The sequence below is a fragment of the Arachis duranensis genome, chromosome 10 (genome assembly GCF_000817695.3).
Source record: "Arachis duranensis cultivar V14167 chromosome 10, aradu.V14167.gnm2.J7QH, whole genome shotgun sequence".
In the NCBI taxonomy this organism is placed as follows: domain Eukaryota; kingdom Viridiplantae; phylum Streptophyta; class Magnoliopsida; order Fabales; family Fabaceae; genus Arachis; species Arachis duranensis.
In genome coordinates this window covers 62,126,433-62,134,808 of record NC_029781.3, presented here as the reverse complement: position 1 = coordinate 62,134,808, position 8,376 = coordinate 62,126,433, and positions in this window count along the sequence as shown.

Sequence of the window (8,376 nt, the reverse complement as noted above, 5' to 3'; positions counted from 1 at the left end):
ACACACGTGACTCAAGGAAGAATGCATTGGAAAATGTTGCCATGCAACATGGAAGAAAGAAGAACCTTGATGACCGAACCGATAACCACAATAAAGTGGCGATCCTTGTCCATGAGCATGCATAACCCCAACCGTCCATCGAGTGACAAGTCCATCAATCCACACCATCCATTCACTTACAACTTCCCTATATAAGTAGCCCTTGTTTCGTACCCAGCCTTAACTTTCCTCACACACTCTTCATACATATTCATTTTGAAACGCAACACTTCTTACCTCTTTACAAACGTTCCCCCCTCACTCTCTTCATTGCCATAAAACCCTAAACAACCAGAAGTCTCCACAACCTTTCCATCTTCACATAATAACTATCATTCATGGCGTCCTCAAGTGCCAAGAGAAGGAAGGAAAAGGAACCCATAGAGGAACACCCGTATGATGAGAAGAGGTTTAGAAGCTTGCATCATGCATTGGAATACGGGTGGATGGTTGATAAGGAAGTCATCTATGAGTTGGGATTTCAAGTTAAGAAGAATGACTGCCCAGAAATCTCAGAGAAGGTAGAAAGGAGAAGATGGGAGCTCCTCACTGACCCGGTCACTAAGGTGAATGCAAACCTCATAAGAGAATTTTATGCAAATGCAGTCCGGTATGATAAGAAAGATGCGTCGTATATAAGCTTTGTGAGAGGAAAGATGGTGGATTTTGGTCCCATGAGTGTAATGAGGGCATTGAAGCTACGGTCTATACCATTTGAAGAAGAAAGTTATCACTCAAGGATGGACAACAACCCCAATTATGACCAGATCCTACGAGACCTTTGTGTACCCGGAGCTGACTGGGAAAGGGGCGGGGGAAATAAGCCAAAATTCATCAAGAGAACGGATCTCACTCCTGAAGCCAAAGGGTGGTTTGAGCTAGTGAGGAGATCTATCCTCCCAGCTGCAAACAACTCGGAGGTGAATCTAGAGAGGGCAACAATGGTGCATTGCATACTCAAGGGAGGAGAAATCAAGGTTCATGAAATCATAGCTCAAGGCATTAGAAAGATGGCAGAGAAAAGTGATGCAAGAGGAACGTTAGGTTACCCCAGCACTATTTACCGACTATGCAAGAAAGCTGGGGTGGAGTTTGAAGATGAGGATCCTATATGGATAAAGGAAGGGATTCCAATAACTGTTCGAAGGATGAATGTTGCAGCATCCCCCATACCTCAAAAGAAGCAAAGAAAGAGTACAGGGCCTCAAGGAGTGGAAGGACAAGCCCCAGAGGGGCAAGCACCATGACCTTGGACATGCATCAACTACAGGAAGCCCTTGACGGCTTGTCTAGATAGTACTTGGAAGGCCAAGGATCACAGAAAGAGCTACAATTACAGATGATGAGGCAGCAAGAGGAAGCACTATCAAGATGGATAACTCAACAAGGAGAGTGGCAAAGGCAGATGATAGAACAGCAACAAAGTCAAGGACAACAATGGGGAGAAACATTCAACAGGATGGAGCAAAGGCAAAATGAGCAGCAAGAGTCCATCCAGAGGCTAATCAACATCCAAGCACATCAAGGGGCACACATACATGAGATGCATCGAAGGTAGATAGAACACACAGAACTACTGGACGAGCAAAGGGCATTTGCAGAAGGTGTTTACATGAGCGAGACAGGACATCACATAAACACTCAAGCCAGGCTCGGGTACCTTGTAGGACAACTGCCTATATTACACCCAGGAATCGCAAGATATGAAGAAGTGAGGGATGAATTAGCATGAGAAGAGAGACAAAGGGTGGAAGAGAGCCATGAATCAGTGAGGAAGGCACTTGCGGATTGGAAGCAAGCAAGATTGGCACGACTGCAAGGAAGTGCAAGAGGACACAAGGAGGACCAGCAAGGAGAAGAGCAAGGATGGCCACAAAAGTAAAAGGTGGTGGAGTTCCTTCGTTACTCCATTTCTTTTTCTATGCTTTAAATAAGGAAGATCTTGTAGGGAATAAAACATGCTTCCATGTTAGTTTGAACAATTTCAATTCTGCATCTTAATGCTCTTATTGCTTAGGTCCATGAACTCTGGTTTAAGTGTCACTGCTTCTTTCCCTTATTTACTTGTAAGCTTGTCTATTTGTATGAAGAAGAGAATGTCTATGTTTACAAAAGACCAGAAAGGAGTTCATAATGTGAAAGTGCATTCATGAATCTTTGGGGGTAGTCATAAGTTAGCTAAGTTGGTTCAACCACAAGGTTAGGATGACAATTATCTATCCTGAATGCTTTACTTTTGATATACCCATGAGACTAAGATAACAACAAGATCCTAATAAGAGAAAAGGGAAAGAATAAGGGAAGTGAAAAACAAAAGAAAAAGAGTAAGCAATAAGGCTAGGCACCAATGGTTTACCCTAGGACATGTGTCTGTGGTGCTCCTGTGTGAGGGATTTACTTGGATGAATAAGTTCTTTGGGGTGCTTCATCGCCTGGTAACTTGGGTTAACTAACCCGGGATTATCAGCTGAAAATCCACTATCAAGAGTAACCCTCACCACAGAGCATTTAGTAACCCAAAGAGGTGCTGGACACCAAGGTCTGAAGGAAAGAAAATAAATAAACTATATGCCTGTGGTGTGTATGTATGGGGGAGAGACTTGAGCAAGTAAGTCCTTAGGGGTGCTTCAACACCTAGCACCTTGAACCAACTGGTTCGGGAGTGTTGGTTGAAAGCTTATCCTAAAGAGTTGCCCCCTTACCAAACACTTAGCCTAAAAACACAAATAAGCCCTTGAAATAACAATAAAAAGGTCAATAAATAAAGGTCTCATGGGATATAACAAAGTGAGTATTTTAGGAGATGATAAAGGTCTGAAAGCCAGTAGTGGAATGAACCTAAGTTGCTATGCATGAAACCACCATAAAATCAGTAATATGACTTCCACAAGAATGACTCATTTCTCTGGAGATTCCATTCATCATTCTCTTGTTCCAGTACTTCTTAGGGACAAGCAAGCTTTAAGTTTGGCGTTGTGATGCCAGGGCATTTTAGCCAGTTTCACTGACCTTTTCTTTACTGTTTTTAGGTAATTTCATGCATTTTCTTAGGAAATAAATTAGTTTTGGGCAAATATTCACTCAGACCTTGATTCAAGCATACATTGTGCATTTTACATTATTTCATGAGGATTTTGCATAATTTTAATGAGAAAATTGTATATTGCATTACCCATGACGTGGACTAGAACTTTGATGCACTCTATTGCTTGATTTCAGGACTAAAGGAAGTAAGGAATGGGAGGTAACTTGCAAAGTTAAGGAGAAAAGTGATTGCCAAAAACACTCTCAAAAGCCATTAATGCCCATGTTAAAGAGTCACGTTAACTAAGTTAACGTGAACTCTAACGTGGATAAGAGAAATTGAGCCAACGTTAGTGACACTTAACATTGTCACTAACGTTGGCAATTGCTCACAAATGGCCACGTTAGAAGCCACGTTAACCTAGTTAACGTGGCCTCTAACGTTAAAGGGGGAAGATAAGCCAACATTAGTGACACTCAACATTGTCACTGATGTTCGCCTAAGGTGCTAAGAGCCACGTTAACTCCCACGTTAGCTTGGTTAACGTGAGAGCTAACGTAAGAGATGGAGAGTTGTCAACAACGTTAGTGACACTCAACATTGTCACTAACGTTGGAGCAACCACACAACCCCCAAGAGCCACGTTAACCTCCACGTTAACTTGGTTAACGTGGAAGCTAACGTTGAGGAATGAAGAATGAGACAACGTTAGTGACACTCAACATTGTCACTAACGTTGGGATGGCTAAGAATGGCCACGTTAGAAGCCACGTTAACCCAGTTAACGTGAGACCTAGGGGCACACTTGAACGTTAGTGACAATGTTGAGTGTCACTAACGTTCTCGAAGGTTGGCAAAAGCCACGTTAGAAGCCACATTAACCTAGTTAACGTGAGCTTTAACGTGAAGCAAGAAGGGGCACACTTGAACGTTAGTGACAATGTTGAGTGTCACTAACGTTCTCAAAGGCTAACAAGGCAACGTTAAAAGCCACGTTAACCCAGTTAACGTGGGCTTTAACGTAAGGCAAAAGGGTGTATGGCAACGTTAGTGACAATGTTAAGTGTCACTAACGTTCTCGAACTTGTATTTTCACTAAATGTTAAACACCCCTAACGTCTTGAGCTAAAGTCTTTGCCCACTTCACACTTTCTCTCTGCAAGTAAGCCAAGCCCAATTGAAGAAAGGAACTGCTTCAAGCTCAAAGATCCAGAGGACTTGGAGAGCTAACTAGAAGCTGAGAAGAGTAGTATATATAGGAGTAGTTTTGAAATAGAGAAGAGCTTTTTGGAGGAGCTAGGAAAGAGAACTACTCTTTGTATTTACTTTCTTAATGAAGAGATTAGCTAGAAATGTTTTCTCATGCTGGACCAAATTGAGTGTGGATGGGTATGTGGCTATAACCCTCTAAGCATTTGATTTGGGAAGTGCATGTGGTATAATCAGTGACCACACTTCATCTCTTCTCATGAGCAATTGACCAAGGAATTGGCTATTGATCAAGATTTGAGAGATTGAATTGCAAGAAATTGTGATTCAATCACTTAAGATTGCCAAGGAGATCAATGAGTGCATTGATTGAGGAAGAGATGAAAATGAAATTGATCCGGAGAATGCAACATCTCCTAAGCCCAATGAACTCCCCATTTCTGATCTTACCCATTCTCTTTATTTTCTGCAATTTACTTTTATGAGCAATTCCCCCATTCCCATTTACAATTCTGCTATTTACTTTCAGTCATTTACTTTCTCGCCATTTTAATTTCTGCAATTATCAACTCTATTCATGGATTCGCTCAACTAGATAATTCCTCTAATTAAAGTTGCTTGATCAATCAATCCCTGTGGGATTCGACCTCACTCTGTTGTGAGTTTTTACTTGACGACAAATTCGGTACACTTGCCGAATGGGAATTTGTTGAGAGACAAGTTTTACCCCGATCAATCCATCATCCTCAAGGGAGGAGAAAGTGTTAAGTATATCGGACTAAGACCAAGGGTGGATGACCCCTATAATCAGCTACATCAAGTCCGAAACTCTCCCCACAGACAAAAGAGACGCTAAAAGGCTCCTAAGGGAGGCACAACACTACACTCTGTTACACGACGTCTTGTACCGAAGAGGAATCTCGGCACCCATCCTCAAATGCGTACCGGCTTCCACCACAAAGGGTGTCTTAGAGGACGTTCGTAGCAACATGTGTGGTAACCACCTCGGAGCCAGGGCATTGTCTAAAAAAGAGATCCGAGCCGGCCTCTACTGGCTGACTTTGCAAAGGGAAGCGGCCAAGTTCGTAAAAACATGCCTCCATGCTAGAAGCACGCCAACTTTCACATAGCTTCACCAGAAGATCTTATTAGTGTTACCTCCCCCTGGCCGTTCACAAAATGGGGACTCGACCTCCTCAGGCCATTCCCCCAAGGATCGGGACAAGTCAAATTCCTCATAGTGGGAATAGAATACTTCACAAAGTGGATTGAGGAAGAACCCCTAGCCGCTTCCACTACCCAGTGAAGTTGGAAATTTCTATACAAAAACATTGTCAAAAGGCTAGGGTTCCCCTACTCCATCACCACGGACAATGGGACTCAATTCACCAATACAGGTTTCAAAAACCTCATAGCTGAATAAAAAATCAAGCATCAGTTCACCTCAGTAGCGCACGCATAGGCCAACGGACAGGCCAAGGTTGCAAATAAGGTCATACTAGCCGGGCTAAAATGCCGACTACAGGACGTAAAAGGAGCCTGGGCCGAGGAGCTCCCCCAAGTCTTATGAGCATAGCAGACAACACCACACTCCACTACAGGTGAATCACCCTTCTGACTCGCTTACGGTGTAGAGGCAATGATTCCCGTTGAAGTGGATGAAGGATCCCCCAAGGTGATCTTCTACAACGATGAAATTAACTCCCAAGCACAGAAAAAAGAGCTCGACCTATGACAATCGAATTTCCTATCGGTAAACAAATTTAACAAATATAATCGCGTTGTAAGTATAGTTTCTAAACCAACAGAAAATCCTTTCGTACAAAAATTTTGTTTGTCACTTAAGAAAACCCAATAAAGATAAATAACCGAAGTATTCAAACCTCGAGTCGTCGTCTCAAGGAATTGCTGGGAAGTATGATTTATTATTGGTTATGAAAAAATATTTTTGGGTTTTTGAAATAAAGGAACAAGTAATTTAAATGACAAGAAAAATAAATTAATAATTAGAAAATCTCTTGGCAAGGTATGAGAATTGGAAATCCCATCCTAGTTATCCTTATCAGGTGTGATGAGTATTGTCCGTTGCTCCCACTTAGTTAACCCTTACTAAATAAAAGAAAGTCAAGTGGACCAATTAATTTAATTCCTCAAGTCCTAGTCAACTCCTAAGGAAATACTAGCTTTAGAGGGATCCAAATCAACCAGCAAACTTCAAATATTAATCAACTGCTGAGTTTGATAACTCAAGTGTCACCAATTACTCAACCAAAGCCAAAAGGGAAAAATCCAAATTATTTATATAATAAATAAAAGAAAGCAATCATAAGTCTAAAATACCTCAAAATATATTAAATAAAGAAATCAAATTTAACATGGAGTTCATAGGCCAAATTGAAAAGATAAATAACAATTAAAGTAATAGAATAAATAAAAGTAGAAAATAAATTAAAGTAACATTGAACCTGTGATGAAGAAGTAGAAATCCTAATCCTAAAACTACGAGAAATCCTAATTCCTAAAACCTACGAGAGAGGAGAGAACCTCTCTCTCTAAAAACTACATCTAAATTATGAAAAGTGAATTATGAGTCAGCCCCCTTCATTCCTTCACTTTGTAGCCTTTAATCTGTATTTTCTAGGCTTGAAACTGGGCCGAAAACAGCCCAGAAATCGCTGGGGGCGAAATCTGCCACGCTGATTTTCATCACTGCGACGCATCCGCGTAGAGCACGTGTTCGCGTCACTTATCTGTACGGCCACTATAACAAACTATATATCAAATCGAAGCCCCGGATGTTAGCTTTCCAAAGCAATTGAAACCGCATCATTTGGATCTATGTAGCTCAAGTTATAGTCGTTTTAGTGCAAGAGGGTCAGGCTGACAGCTTTGGCAATTCCTTCAGTTTCTTGTATTCCTTCCACTTTTGCATGCTTCCTTTCCATTTTCTAAGCCATTCCTGCCCTATAATCTCTGAAATCACTTAACACATATATCACGGCATCGAATGGTAATAAGAGAGAATTAAACATAGCAATTTTAAGGTCCAAAGAAGCATGTTTTCAATCATAGCACAAAATAGGGAAGGAAAACGTAAACTCATGCAATTAGTATGAATAAGTGTATGAAAGATTGATAAAATCCACTCAATTAAGTACAAGATAAACCATAAAATAGTGGTTTATCAACCTACTTTCAGAAGTTCAAAAAAGGGCTCGGATTAGAGAGGAAGCCCTAAAGCGTCGAATGGCACTAAGATACAACCGGAAGGTAATCCAGTAAAGCTTCGCAGCCGATGACCTTATCCTAATCCAAAATGACATTGGAGTAGGCAGATCGGGAGAAGGAAATCTAGCTACAAAATGGAAAGGACCATACTGGGTTGCAGAAGTACTAGGAAAGGGATACTACAAGGTGGCCGACTTACAAGGGCAGGGTCATGGCACGCTTGTAACCTGAGAAGGTACTACAATTAGAAAGTCTTGAGACAAGGTGTGCTTTTTTTTTTCCAGCAAAGGGTTTTTTAATGAGGCACTAGGCCAAGAACTAAGGGAAGCCCGACTTACAGGCTAACCAGGCATGTATAGAAACTTCCATTTCTTGGTTTTTTGCTTTAATAAAATATACCATTTCTTTAAAAAGTTTTCTACCAAGGCACATTAATTAATGCTCAAAAAAATGCGAAAGTCATTGCCCAACCAATCACGGTTGGCAAGATAAAGTGACGAGGTTCTAATTAATGTGAGAAGTTATAGAAGTAACTCGTACAAAGCAGCCTATCAAGGTCGGACTAAAAACAAAGTTAGAAAAATAACTTAAAAAGGTCCGACAGAGCGAAGACGGATTACCCAAAGGACAATTAAAAAATGAACAAAGGACCTCAACCACACAAAGGTCGGAAAAGAGCCTAAAGGCACAAAGGGACCACAAAAAAGGTAGAAGTAACAATTACTCCTAAGAGGTCGCTAGATAACAACTACAAGGTAGAAGTTCGGCAAAGAACAGTACTTAAAAGTTGTCAGAACGCGACTAAAGGCCTAACATATCAACGGTAGTTGAAAAGTAATGACGAAACCAGTCAATGAGACCGCCAACGAACAAAG